Below are 12,950 nucleotides of genomic sequence, written 5' to 3' on the forward strand. Positions count from 1 at the left end.
CCCCTCTCTCTCTCTCTCGCCCCCCCCTCTCTCTCTCTCGCCCCCCCTCTCTCTCTCTCGCCCCCCCCTCTCTCTCTCTCGCCCCCCCCCTCTCTCTCTCGCCCCCCCCCTCTCTCTCTCGCCCCCCCCCTCTCTCTCTCTCCGCCCCCCCTCTCTCTCTCGCGCCCCCCCTCTCTCTCTCGCGCCCCCCTCTCTCTCTCTCTCGCCTCCCCTCTCTCTCTCTCTCGCCTCCCCTCTCTCTCTCTCTCTCGCCTCCCTCTCTCTCTCTCGCCCCCCCTCTCTCTCTCTCTCGCCACCCCCCCTCTCTCTCTATCTCACCCCCCCCTCTCTCTGTCTCGTTCCCCCCCTCTGTCTCTCTCTCTCTCGCACCCCCTCTCTCTCTCTCTCGCCCCCCCTCTCTCTCTCTCTCGCCTCCCCCTCTCTCTCGCCTCCCCCTCTCTCTCGCCCCCCCTCTCTCTCTCTCGCCCTTCTCTCTCTCGCCCCCCCTCTCTCTCTCGCCCCCCTGTCTCTCTCGCCCCCCTCTCTCTCACCCCCCCTCTCTCTCGCCCCCCCTCTCTCTCGCCCCCCCCTCTCTCTCTCGCCCCCCCCCTCTCTCTTGCCCCTCCCCTCGCCCCCCCCTCTCTCTCTCTCGCCCCCCCTCTCTCTCTCGCCCCCCCCTCTCTCTCTCGCCCCCCCTCTCTCTCTCGCCCCCCCTCTCTCTCTCGCCCCCCCTCTCTCTCTCGCCCCCCCTCTCTCTCTCGCCCCCCCTCTCTCTCTCGCCCCCCCTCTCTCTCTCGCCCCCCCCTCTCTCTCTCGCCCCCCCCCTCTCTCTCGCCCCCCCCCTCTCTCTCGCCCCCCCCTCTCTCTCGCCCCCCCCTCTCTCGCCCTCCCCTCTCTCGCCCTCCCCTCTCTCGCCCTCCCCTCTCTCGCCCTCCCCCTTCTCTCTCTCTCGCCCTCCCCTCTCTCGCCCTCCCCTCTCTCGCCCTCCCTCTCTCGCCCTCCCCCTTCTCTCTCTCTCGCCCTCCCCCTCTCTCGCCCTCCCCTCTCTCGCCCTCCCCTCTCTCGCCCTCCCCCTTCTCTCTCTCTCGCCCCCCCTCTCTCTAGCTCCCCCTTCTCTCTCTCTCTCTCTCTCGCCCCCCTCTCTCTCTCTAGCTCCCCCTTCTCTCTCTCTCTAGCCCCCCTTCTCTCTCTCTCTAGCCCCCCTTCTCTCTCTCTCTCGCCCCCCCTCTCTCTCTCTCTCGCCCCCCCTCTCTCTCTCTCGCCCCCCCTCTCTCTCTCTCTCGCCCCCCCCTCTCTCTCTCTCGCCCCCCCCTCTCTCTCTCGCCCCCCCCTCTCTCTCTCGCCCCCCTCTCTCTCGCCCCCCCCTCTCTCTCCTCGCCCCCCCTCTCTCTCTCGCCCCCCCCATCTCTCTCTCGCCCCCCCCCTCCTCGCCCCCTCTCTCTCTCGCCCCCCCCTCTCTCTCTCGCCCCCCTCTCTCTCTCGCCCCCCCTCTCTCTCGCCCCCCCCTCTCTCTCTCGCCCCCCCCTCTCTCTCGCCCTCCCCTCTCTCGCCCTCCCCTCTCTCGCCCTCCCCTCTCTCGCCCTCCCCCTTCTCTCTCTCTCGCCCTCCCCTCTCTCGCCCTACCCCTCTCTCGCCCTCCCCTCTCTCGCCCTCCCCCTTCTCTCTCTCTCGCCCCCCCTCTCTCTAGCTCCCCCTTCTCTCTCTCTCTCTCTCTCGCCCCCCTCTCTCTCTCTAGCTCCCCCTTCTCTCTCTCTCTAGCCCCCCTTCTCTCTCTCTCTCGCCCCCCCTCTCTCTCTCTCTCGCCCCCCCCTCTCTCTCTCTCGCCCCCCTCTCTCTCTCTCGCCCCCCCCTCTCTCTCTCTCGCCCCCCCTCTCTCTCTCTCTCGCCCCCCCTCTCTCTCTCTCGCCCCCCCTCTCTCTCTCTCGCCCCCCCCTCTCTCTCTCTCGCCCCCCCCTCTCTCTCTCTCGCCCCCCCCTCTCTCTCTCTCGCCCCCCCTCTCTCTCTCGCCCCCCCCTCTCTCTCTCGCCCCCCCCCCTCTCTCTCTCTCGCCCCCCCCTCTCTCTCTCGCCCCCCCCCTCTCTCTCTCGCCCCCCCCTCTCTCTCTCGCCCCCCCCTCTCTCTCTCGCCCCCCCCTCTCTCTCTCGCCCCCCCCTCTCTCTCTCGCCCCCCCCTCTCTCTCGCCCCCCCCCTCTCTCTCTCGCCCCCCCCTCTCTCTCGCCCTCCCCTCTCTCGCCCTCCCCTCTCTCGCCCTCCCCTCTCTCGCCCTCCCCCTTCTCTCTCTCTCGCCCTCCCCTCTCTCGCCCTCCCCTCTCTCGCCCTCCCCCTTCTCTCTCTCTCGCCCCCCCTCTCTCTTGCCTCCCCTCTCTCTAGCTCCCCCTTCTCTCTCTCTCTCTCTCTCGCCCCCCTCTCTCTCTCTAGCTCCCCCTTCTCTCTCTCTCTAGCCCCCCTTCTCTCTCTCTCTCGCCCCCCCTCTCTCTCTCTCTCGCCCCCCCTCTCTCTCTCTCGCCCCCCCCTCTCTCTCTCTCGCCCCCCCCCTCTCTCTCTCCCCCCCCCTCTCTCTCTCGCCCCCCCCTCTCTTTCTCTCGCCCCCCCCTCTCTTTCTCTCACCCACCCCTCTCTCTCTCTCACCCACCCCTCTCTCTCTCTCGCCCCCCCCCCCTCTCTCTCGCCCCCCCCTCTCTCTCTCGCCCCCCCCTCTCTCTCTCGCCCCCCCCTCTCTCTCTCTCTCGCCCCCCCCTCTCTCTCTCTCTCGCCCCCCTCTCTCTCTCTCTCGCCCACCCCTCTCTCTCTCTCTCGCCCCCCTTCTCTCTCTCTCTCGCCCCCCCTCTCTCTCTCTCTCGCCCCCCCCTCTCTCTCTCTCGCCCCCCCCTCTCTCTCTCCCCCCCCTCTCTCTCTCGCCCCCCCCTCTCTTTCTCTCACCCACCCCTCTCTCTCTCTCACCCACCCCTCTCTCTCTCTCGCCCCCCCCCCCTCTCTCTCGCCCCCCCCCTCTCTCTCTCGCCCCCCCTCTCTCTCTCGCCCCCCCCTCTCTCTCTCTCTCGCCCCCCCTCTCTCTCTCTCTCGCCCCCCCTCTCTCTCTCTCGCCCCCCCCTCTCTCTCTCTCGCCCCCCCCTCTCTCTCTCTCGCCCCCCCCTCTCTCTCTCTCCCCCCCCTCTCTCTCTCTCCCCCCCCCTCTCTCTCTCTCTCGCCCCCCCCCCTCTCTCTCTCGCCCCCCCCTCTCTCTCTCGCCCCCCCCTCTCTCTCTCTCTCGCCCCCCCCTCTCTCTCTCTCTCGCCCCCCCCTCTCTCTCTCGCCCTCCCCTCTCTCGCCCTCCCCTCTCTCGCCCTCCCCTCTCTCGCCCTCCCCTCTCTCGCCCTCCCCTCTCTCGCCCTCCCCTCTCTCGCCCTCCCCTCTCTCGCCCTCACCCTCTCTCGCCCTCCCCTCTCTCGCCCTCCCCTCTCTCGCCCTCCCCTCTCTCTAGCTCCCCTTCTCTCTCTCTCTGCCCCCCTCTCTCTTGCCCTCCCCTCTCTCTAGCTCCCCCTTCTCTCTCTCTCTCTCTCTCTCTCTCGCCCCCCCCTCTCTCTCTCGCCCTCCCTCTTCTCCTCCCTCTTCTCCCCTTCCCTCTCTCTCTCTCGCCCTCTCCCTCTCTCTCTCTCCCCCTCTCTCTCTCTCTCTCTCGCCCCCCTCTCTCTCTCTAGCTCCCCTTCTCTCTCTCTCCTCTCTCCCCCCCCTCTCTCTCTCTCTCGCCCCCCTTCTCTCTCTCTCTCGCCCCCCCTCTCTCTCTCTCTCTCGCCCCCCTCTCTCTCTCTCTCTCGCCCCCCTCTCTCTCTCTCTCTCGCCCCCCCCTCTCTCTCTCTCTCTCGCCCCCTCTCTCTCTCTCTCGCCCTCTCTCTCTCTCTCTCCCCTCTCTCTCTCTCTCGCCCCCCTCTCTCTCTCTCCTCTCGCCCCCCTCTCTCTCTCTCTCTCTCTCGCCCCCCCCTCCTCTCTCTCTCTCGCCCCCCCCTCCTCTCTCTCTCTCGCCCCCCCCTCCTCTCTCTCTCTCGCCCCCCCCTCCTCTCTCTCTCTCGCCCCCCCCTCCTCTCTCTCTCTCGCCCCCCCTCCCTCTCTCTCTCTCGCCCCCCCCTCTCTCTCGCCCCCCTCTCTCTCGCCCCCCCCCTCTCTAGCTCCCCCTTCTCTCTCTCTCGCCCCCCCCCCACCATCTTAAATTCTGGATATTCCATTGTTATTTAAGTCTGAGATGAACCATAAATCTATGAATCAAAAAATATAAGGAGCCGACTAAAGTAATGGAACTGGATTAATAGACAATATCTGATCAGCATGACTGCATTGGAGTGAAGGGTCTGTTTGCATGCCGTACATCTCCATGACTCTAGAGTAGAGGCAGAAGATTACACTTAATTGTATGAATGGCAGAGCAGACTTGAAGGATCATATGGTCTAATTCTGCTTTTTATACTTTGAGTAGAGCGCAAAGGTTTAAATAGTAATTCTATGTGCTTATGGAGGAGGAACATCTGTTTGATAGCACTCAGGATGGCATGTGGAATCTGTTGTGAAAGTGCAAGAGAGTGTGAGGATTTCCAGCGTTTGTCAGTACTGGGAAGAGAAGGTCCCAAGAGATAGCAACTCTCAGCAGGATGCCAGGGGCTTGACATGGAAGCAAGTCCTAATGGAGTTGCAGAACAACAGCGTGACAGCAAGTTGCAAATGAAGTGGAATGAAAATGAAGAGTGACTGCAACAACCAATGGGGGGGATTGAAAGGATCAAATAGTGAGATAGGTTGAGAGATGGCAGTTGGTCAGCCTGTAAATTTGATAGGAAGTGATTGGCAAGAAATCAGTTCCAATAAGTCCCAACACCAGTCATCTAATTAACTCGTCACATCTCACTTCAGTGCACACACAGTTGACAAATATGGTATTAAAGTGTAAATGTCAGCTAAGAAACAAGGTGGAGAAGAATGTGTTTGCAAACTTATAGGTAAGTTACAAGAGCTGCCATTTAGTATCATTACCTTTTGAACCTCTATATTCTACCTACTAGACACTTAGTTCCACAATTATTTATAAGTCTTATGTGGCTGTAATGAAAGGCTAGAAAGAAAATATGTTACAATTTCAAAGGTATTTTGAAATACTCAATTAGTTCATTGCCTCTTTTGAGAAATCTGCACATAACCAAATTGCAAACAATAAATCTGTATCAAAATTACCAACATAACAGTGGATCAGGGCACAGAAATCTGTCAACAATAGAGCTCTTTTGGAGACATCAGGCAGTAGCCGAGGAGCAGTAAAATCGACGTTTCAGGCAAAAGCCCTTCATCAGGAATACTGCTCCTCAGATGCTGCCTGAACTGCTGTGCTTTTCCAGCACCACTCTAATCTAGACTCTGGTTTCCAGCATCTGCAGTCCTCGTTTTTACCTCTTTTGGAGACTATGTCTGGAAGTTGCGTGAAAAGAAAAATGCGTTTGCAAGTTTAAATCATTAGAGGAATATGACTTAATTGCTTGATGATTTAGATATCACATACATCAGATACAAGTCTACGTCAGATGAGTGAAAAAAAGGAAAGTAGTAAATACATTGAATGAACTGAGTTCTATAAAATTAGCAGCAATTTGAAATCTCTACCATTTGAAGTTATTTTAGTGCAATTCTGAATCCAGTAAAAGCAGTTATAGAATTTTTCTGAAAATTCCCTAAACTGGCTGACAGATTAATAATTAGCAACAGAATTACATTCAATCCAAGTACGAAAGTTAGAAAACTGAAAATAAGCTGTCATATAAAGGTGCAGGGGTGATAGGTAAAGTAGATGTAGCGAGAATATTTCAATATGCTGGGCAATCTAGAATGACAGGTCAGTTTTAGGATAAGGGGCATCAGATTTTAAACAGATGAGGAAAAATTACTTCTCCTGAATAATGGACACCAGGAGAATGACTAAACTGGAGGGGAAGAAAGACAAATTTTTAATTAGGAATGGTTTGAAGGGTTATGCAGAGCAGGCAGCAAAGTGGAGTTGAGGCCAGTATGAGATCAGCCATGATCATATTAAATGGCAGAGCGGGCTTGAGAAGCTGGATTGCCTATTCTTGCTCCTAATTCTTTTGGCTTATGTGGTCAAGCTGTTTACATCAGGACAATGGCATTACACCAATTCATCTTATTGAGCTCAACTTACCGACACTCCAATCTAAAATAGTACACCCCAATGCCCTACTTCTTTTGGCAGAAGTTGGAACGACTCCAGTAGAATTCTTCTTCCTAGATTTAAAGAACACAATATACATAAAGGAAAGAAGTGCCACACAAAATGCATGGCCAATTTTAATAAATAAATACTTCAACAATCTGACAGAATCCTTAATATTAAAGAGTATCTTTTGCTACAATTTAGATTTTAGTATGTTCCTTTCCAGTTTCTAATTTCTTGCGGATTAAAATTTTGAACTCAAGTTGATCTATTCATTTCATCCCTAAGAAAATAATTCTCACCCTATCACATCTTTGAGGAACACAAAAATATACCTAGAGGTCTCATTCTTTAAACAGCAAACTGTGAAGTCTGTTCCCCAGCAAAAAAAAACAAAGACCATGACAATTTATATCTTGTACGATTGCTTCTTAATATTGACACACAATGTTTGCTGCCAGCTGCAAATGCGTTCCTTGGATATATATCTTCATTTTTGGGTGAAATCCTTTCCTTACACCACACTCAATAAGATCAGTTGTGCCCTTCTTGTAAAACAAGTTACACAAACTAGGTAAGAAGAAACACTAAAACTGACAGGCTGGGGTAGTTCTAAGGAGGAATATTTAAAGCGCCCTTAATGCCTTAACTAAATGATGCCACTCGTGTGGTCTTAAGGTTTCTTCAACTCCAAGTATAATTACTTACAGCTCAGTTATGTTGTTGAATGCACTTAGAGAGTCATAAAGATGTACAGCACGGAAACAGACCCTTCAGTCCAACTCGTCCATGCCGACCAGATATCCAAACCTAATCTCGTCCCATTTGCTAGTACTTGGCCCGTATCCCTCCAAACCCTTCCTATTCATATACCCATCTAGATGCTTTTTAAATGCTGTAATTGTACCAGCCTCTGCCAATTCCTCTGGCAGCTCATTCCATACATGCACCACCATCTGCATGAAAAAGTTGCCCCTGAGGTCCCTTTTCTATCTTTCCCACCTCACCCTAAACTGGACTCCCCAACCCCAGGGAAAGATCTTGTCTATTTATCCTATCCATGCTCCTTATGATTTTATAAACATCTAATAGATCATCCCTTAGCCAACGACGCTCAAGGGAAAACAGCCCCAGCCTATTCAGCCTCTCGATAGCTCAAACCCTCCAACCCTGGCAACATCCTTGTAAATCTTTTCTGAACCCTTTCAAATTTCACAACATCCTTTCAATAGGAGAGTAGAATTGCATGCAATATTCCAAAAATGGCCGAACCAATGTCCTGCACAGCCACAACATGAGCTCCCAACTCCTTTACTCAATGGTCTGAACAATAAAGGAAAGCATACCAAATGCTTTCTTCACTATCCTATCTACTTGTGACTCTACTTTCAAGGAACTGTGAACTTGCACTCCAAGGTCTCTTGGTTCAGCAACACTCGCCAGGACCTTACCATTAAGTGTATGTATCCTGCTTTGATATGCTTTTGCAAAACGCAGCACCTCAAATTTATCTAAATTAAACTTCATCTGCTAATCCTCAGCCCATTAGTCCATCTGATCAAGGTCCTGTTGTACTCCTAGGTAACCTTCTTAGCTGTCCACTACACCTCCAACTTTGGCGTCATCTGCAAACTTACTAACCATACCTCTTGTGTTCACATCCAAATCATTTATATAAATGATGAAAAGTAGTGGACCCAGCACCAATCCTTGTGGTACACTATTGGTCACAGGCCTCCAGTCTGGAAAGCAATTCTCCACCACCACTCCCTCTGTCTTCTACCTTTGAGCCAGTTCTGTATCCAAATGGATAGTTCTCCCTGTATTCCATGAGATCTAAACATTACAAACAGTCTCTCACGAGGCACCATGTCGAACACCTTACTGAAGTCCATATAGATCACATCCACCTTTGTTACTTCTTCAAAAAACTCAATCAAGCTTGAGAGACATGATTTTCCATGCACAAAGCCATGCTGAACTATCCCGAATCAGTCCTTGCCTTTCCAAATACATGGAAATCCTGTCCCTCAGGATTCCCTCCAAAACCTTGCCCACCACCGATGTTAAGCTCACCGGTCTATAGTTCCCTGGCTTTTCCTTACCACCTTTCTTAAAGAGTGGCACCACGTTAGGCAAGCACCTCACCTAAGACTATCAATAACACAAATATCTCAGCAAGGGGCTCACCAATCACTTCCCTAGCTTCCTACAGAATTCTAGGGTACACCTGATCAGGTCCTGATGATTTATTCACCTTTATGCATTTCAAGACATCCAGTACTATCTCCTCTGTAATATGGACATTTTTCAAGATGTCACCATCCATCTCCCCACATTCTATATTGTCCATGTTCTTCTCCATGGTAAATACGAATGCAAAATACTTATTTAGTATCTCCCCCATCTCTTGCGGCTCCACACAATCTTTGCGGGGCCCTATTCTATCCCTGGTTACTCTCTTGTCCTTAATGAATTAATAAAAACCCTTTGGATTCTTCTTAAACCTATTTGCCAAAGCTATCTTATGTTCCCTTTTTGCCCTTCTGATTTCCCTCTTAAGAATACTCCTAATGCCTTTATATTCATCTAAGGATTCACTCGATTTCTCCTGTTTCTACGTGACATATGCTTCCACTTTTGTTTGAACCAAAACCTCAATTTCACTAGTCATCCAGCATTCTCGACATCTACCAGCCCTACCTTTCACCCTAACGGGAATATACTGTCTCTCGATTCTTGTTATCTCATTTTTTTAAGGCTTCCCATTTTCCAGCTGTCCACCTGCGAACATTTGCCCCCAATCTGCTTTTGAAAGTTCTTGCCTAATACTGTCAAAAGTAGCCTTCCTTCAATTTAGAACTTCAACTTTTAGATCTGGTCTATCCTTTTCCATCATTATTTAAAACTAATAGAATTATGGTCGCTAGCCCCAAAGTGCTCCCCCACTGACACCTCAGTCACTTGCCCTGCCTTATTTCCCAAGAGTAGGTCAAGTTTTGCACCTTCTCTAGTAGGTACATCCACATACTGAATCAGAAAAAATTCTTGTACACACTTAACAAATTCCTCTCCATATAAACCCTTAACAATATGGCAGTCCCAGTCTATGTTTGGAAAGTTAAAATCCCCTACCATAAACATCCTATTATTCTTACAGATAACTGTTTCTCAATTTACCACTGACTTTTTAGGGGTCTATAATACAATCCCAAGAAGGTGATCATCCCTTCTAATTTCTCAGTTCCACCCAAAAAACCCAGTTCTCAGTTCCACCCAGGAATATTCTCCCCAAGTACAGCAGTAATAAGGGGGTGGCACAGTGGCTCAGTGGTTAGTACTGCTGCCTCACAACACCAGGGACCAAGGTTCGATTCCAGTCTCAGGCAACTGTCTGTGTGGAGTTTGCATGTTCTCCCTGTGGCTGTGTGGGTTTCCTCCGTGTGCTCCGGTGTCCTCCGTGTGCTCCACAATCCAAAGATGTGCAGCTCAGGGTGAATTGGCCATGCTAAATTGCCCATAGTATTAGGTGCATTAGTCAGAAGGAAAGGGTCCAGGCGGGTTAGTCTGCAGATGGTCGGTTTGGACTCGTTGGGCCGAAGATTTTGTTTCCACATTGTAGGGAATCTAATCTAACCTAAATCTAATGCTATACCTGATCAAAAACGCCACTCCCCCCGGTCTCTTGCACCCCCCCTTCTATCCTTCCTACAGCATTTGTATCCTGGAACATTAAGCTGCCAGTCCTGTCCATCCCTGAGCCATATTTCTGTAATTTCTATGATATCCCAGTCCTATTTTTCTAACCATGCCCTGAGTTCATCTGCCTTCCCTGTTGGGCGTCTTGCACTGAAGTTAATGCCATTTATTTTCAGTCCAACCTTGTACTCTGCTTTGTTCCTGTCTGCCCTGACTGACTTGGTCCCTCGCCCATCTGTACCAGTCTCAGACTGATCTCTTTCCTTACAATTTTGCTGGGTTCCACCCCGACTGCACCTTACTAATTTAAATCCTCCTAAGCAGCTCTAGCAAATCTTTCCACCAATATGTTAGTCCTCTTCCAATTCAGATGCAATCTATCGTTCTTGTGCAGGTCACTTCCACTATGCCAGAGGAGATTCCAATGATCCAAAAATGTGAACCCTTCTCCCCTGCACCAGCTCCTCAGCCACACATTCATCTGCTCTACCCTCCTTTTCCTACCCTCACTAGCTTGTAGCACCAGGAGTATTACAATTATTAATACTCTCAAGGACCTCCTTTTTAAATTCCTGCCCCACTTTGTATATTCGCCCTTTAGAATCTCATCCTTTTCCCTTCTTATGTCATTAGTTCCAATGTGTACAATGACCTTCTGCTGGTCCCTTTTCCCTTTGAGAATATTCTGCACCCCTCTCTGAGATATCCTTAATCCTGGTACCAGAGAGGCAACACACCATTTTGATTTTTCGCTGCTGGCAGCAGAAATATCTGTCTGTGCCCCTGACCAGAGAATTCCCTATCTCAATTGATCGCTCGTTTGTTAAATTTCACAAAATCATTGCTCGAGTCTCACTTTAAGATGAATAGAGGCCTGAGAAAAAGCCTAAACTTTCAAGATTCAGCTATTTCACTGGAAAACTTATGAGAAGTCTCTTGATGGAAATATCAACAGTACAAGCTAGAAATATAACAAGTAGACAAGATCAGTTGAAATACTACATTCTTGTGAATCTTAAACTTCTTTGGGCTAAAATCAATATTCACAGCACTAAGTTCCACAAATTTGGAATCAGCTCGCACATAAACTGGCCATGGTGTGAAAGTGCATGGCACAGACATATGCTACTGACTGGAACTCTGGTATGAGTTGGATATTCAGATCATTAACAATAACTTTTATTTACACATCACCCTCCTTAGAAAGAAACATCTAAGAGCAACTGATTGCCTCACACTAGGCCAAGGGAACCGGAAACAAAAAAAACCCAGATTTTAAAATATCTTTGGAAGTCGCAGAGAAAAGCTGGCTGGGGGGGGGAGGCGGGGCGGGAAAGGGGTGGCGTGGATTTTGGGGAAGGCGGGCGCGGCGATCGGGGGAGTGGGCATGGGGGGTGTGAGGCGGAGAAGGGAGGGCTATCAGTTGGGTGGAGGGGTTGTCATCCACTGATGAGAGTTGGGAAGGCCCCGCCGCCTGAAACTCTCTCGCAGACCTCAGGACTGAGGATAGGGAGTGGGCGGGACTCCCAGCCCAGGCGGTGGCTCTAACCACTCGCACTCAACACCGCCCCGCCCCAACCCAACCCAACCAGACAGCTCCAGCTGCCGGTGGGACCCGTTCGGGAGGCCCCACCTTCTCGGCCCGAGAGACCGTTAACCGAAAGGGGTCCAGTCCAGGCTGAGCCCGCCCCGGGGGCCCCAGCTGGGCCGCTCCTCTTTACACCGCGGCTCACGGGGCCGGGCGTAGGCGTGGGCCTGGATCTGGGTCTGGCACGAGGCTGATTCAGGGCTCGGGCTCACTGTCTGTCTCTCTCACTCACTCACCTCCCCGCTCTGTCTCGGCGGCTGCTGTCCGTTTGCGGCGCGCGGAATCCGGCGATGGTGGAACACGGCGGCGGAATCCTCCTCACCGAGCACGTCACAATGCCCTCCGCTTCTTCAGCCAATTAGCGGCCGAGCTCCGACAACCTAGCCTCTCTCCCCCCTCCCCCGGTCCCATAGACATTCCAGAGGGCGAGGCGAGCGAGGGGGTGGCAGCGCTTTGTGCTGCTGCTCGGACAGTAACTCGCAGAGTCGGCTTAATGCTGGCAACGTGCATTTACAGCTTGCACAACTCAGCTCTTCGATCTTTGCAGATTCTCCTGCGAAATATATCGACAAATGCTTCATTCATCTCTGAAACATTGAAGCACTTGGCCAGAATGCATGATATGCTTGCAATGAAAAAATACTGATTTAAATTTGATTTGAAAAAGCTTTTGCTTGTATACCCAATTGTTCAATATTGCTATATATAATATATGAGGAGAAAGTGAGGTCTGCAGATGCTGGAGATCTGAGCTGAAAATGTGTTGCTGGAAAAGCGCAGCAGGTCAGGCAGCATCCAGGGAACAGGAGAATCGACGTTTCGGGCATAAGCCCTTCTTCAGGAAGGCAGCTGGAAGTTTTTCTTACTTGAGAAAAAAATCATTAAGGGATAAACGTGGTTACATTTCATGTTTTTTTTCCGAGGGATCTGCATTATAATATCCAACTTTCCTGAATAGCCCACACAGAAGGTGGCCATTAGACTGGTCGTGTTTTTGCCAGCCCAGCAAAAGCACCTCTCACTTCTCCAGCCCCGTTCCTTTTCATGTAATTCTCTTAATTCAATTTGTTTGAAAACCACAATTGAATCAGCTTCAGTCATTCTCAGGTGTTCAATTCCAAATGCCAAAAAACTCAACTATATTAAAATAAAATCTCACAACACTGTTGCGCGTTTTGCTGACCATCTTCTTGGTTGGGCAGGTTTTTCTTTTCCTCCCATTCTCGGGAGAACTCACCTCACTGCAGTCCTTCAGATCCTGCAGGTAAGAGATGTGTACGAGCCCCTTTCTTAGGTCTCCGCCCAGTTTCTGTGGCTGCTGCAGCCTTACAAAGTCGTGACTTTTTTTTCTTGATGCATGCCGCGACTGCTTTGATTAGAAACCCTTCCTTTACCGGAAAGGATGCACCATCCTGTTTCTCCCCCCATATTTAGGGAGACGTCAGGATGAACGGCACTGGACTTGTTCTGATAAAGAGCAATGGGCAGACACTATTCATG

The 12,950-nt window shown here is 51.6% G+C and overlaps 1 protein-coding gene across 3 annotated transcripts in view; it reads right to left on the reverse strand.

The window, feature by feature from the left end:
• The window catches only part of LOC122556735 (uncharacterized protein KIAA0232-like), a 75,157-nt gene extending 63,360 nt beyond the window's left edge, over window positions 1-11,797 (reverse strand). For all 3 annotated transcript variants that reach the window (XM_043703830.2, XM_043703828.2, XM_087995441.1), the window contains exons 1-2: window positions 11,687-11,797; window positions 6,152-6,234 (exon numbers count right to left, since the gene is read on the reverse strand). The gene's annotated coding sequence lies outside the window, so the exon portion shown is untranslated. The remainder of the gene's footprint in view (window positions 1-6,151; window positions 6,235-11,686) is intronic.
• Window positions 11,798-12,950: the final 1,153 nt, after the last annotated feature.

The sequence above is a fragment of the Chiloscyllium plagiosum genome, unplaced genomic scaffold (assembly GCF_037043375.1).
Source record: "Chiloscyllium plagiosum isolate Xiang-an unplaced genomic scaffold, Cpla_swu_hap1 HiC_scaffold_16, whole genome shotgun sequence".
NCBI classification, from domain to species: domain Eukaryota; kingdom Metazoa; phylum Chordata; class Chondrichthyes; order Orectolobiformes; family Hemiscylliidae; genus Chiloscyllium; species Chiloscyllium plagiosum.